The following is a 1,684-nucleotide window of genomic DNA, read 5'->3' on the forward strand; positions in this document are numbered from 1 at the left end:
ATAATTTTTTTATTTAAACACCTTGATTACATACATGATTGTGTTTGGGTTTCAGTCATAAAAGGAACACCACCCATCACCAGTGCAACATTCCCATCACCCAAGTCCCAAATCTCCCTCCTCCCCACCCAACCCCCGCCTGTACCCTAAACAGGCTCTACATTTCCCTCATACATTCTCAATATTAGGACAGTTCAAAATGTAGTTATTTCTCTAACTAAACTCATCACTCTTTGTGGTGAGCTTCCTGAGGTGAGCTGGAACTTCCAGCTCTTTTCTCTTTTGTGTCTAAAAATTATTATTACCAGGGTGTCTTTCATTTTTCTTAAAACCCATAGATGAGTGAGACCATTCTGCGTTTTTCTCTCTCTCTGACTTATTTCACTCAGCATAATAGATTCCATGTACATCCATGTATAGGAAAATTTCATGACTTCATCTCTCCTGACAGCTGCATAATATTCCATTGTGTATATGTACCACAGTTTCTTTAGCCATTCGTCTGTTGAAGGGCATCTTGGTTGTTTCCAGAGTCTTGCTATGGTAAATAGAGCTGCAATGAATATAGGTGTAAGGAAGGGGTTTTTGTATTGTATTTTTGTGTTCCTAGGGTATATTCCTAGGAGTGGTATAGCTGGATCATATGGGAGCTCGATTTCCAGTTTTTGGAGGAATCTCCATATCGCTTTCCATAAAGGTTGAACTAGACAGCATTCCCACCAGCAGTGGATAAGAATTCCTTTCTCTCCACATCCCCGCCAACACTGTTTATTCTCATTCTTTGTGATGTGTGCCATTCTCTGGGGTGTGAGGTGGTATCTCATCGTTGTTTTGATTTGCATCTCCCTGATGATTAGTGATGTGGAACATTTTTTAAAAATATCTACGACAAAAATATAAACCCAGGATTATAACTATATCTTTTGCTGAGCAAATAAACCGATGCTTAGAGTTATTATCTCAAGGGCTGATCAGAATACATGTTTGTGTGTATATGTGTGTACATATTTAGTTTTATTGTTACAAAGTAACTTGTATGCTTTTACTCATTTAATATCTTTCTTTTCCAGTGAAACTAAAAAGAAAATTTAAAAATAAACAGGAAAAAATTACAATGGAGTAGGTCAATTCTAAATAAGTTTCTACAGGCCCTTTTATTCGCTCATCAGGTGGCAGGGCTCCAGTCATCACTAGGAGAGACTTTTATTTTTAAACTTTCACCTTAAGGGGCTGGTAAAATAGCATGGAGGAAGGGAGTTTGCCTTGCATGCAGAGGAAAGGTGGTTCGTATCCTGCTTCCCATATGATCCCCAGAGCCTGAAAGGAGCGATTTCTGAGCGTAGACCAGGAGTAGCCCTTGAGTGCTGTCGGGTGTGATCAAAACCCAAAATAAATAAATAAACGAATAAATAAATGAATAAATAAATAAATAGGGACCGGAGAGATAGCATGGAGGTAGGACATTTGCCTTGCTTGCAGAAGGACAGAGGTTCGAATCTTGGCATCCCATATGGTCCCCCGAGCCTGCCGGGGGCGATTTCTGAGCATAGATCCAGGAGTAGCCCCTGAGCCCTGCTGGGTGTAACCCCAAAACCAAAATAAATATATTAAATAAAAATAAATAAATAAATAAATTGTCACCTGAAGCTGCAAAGATGTTCTTTAAGCTCACAATTAAACTTAC

The sequence above is a fragment of the Suncus etruscus genome, chromosome 18 (genome assembly GCF_024139225.1).
Source record: "Suncus etruscus isolate mSunEtr1 chromosome 18, mSunEtr1.pri.cur, whole genome shotgun sequence".
NCBI classification, from domain to species: domain Eukaryota; kingdom Metazoa; phylum Chordata; class Mammalia; order Eulipotyphla; family Soricidae; genus Suncus; species Suncus etruscus.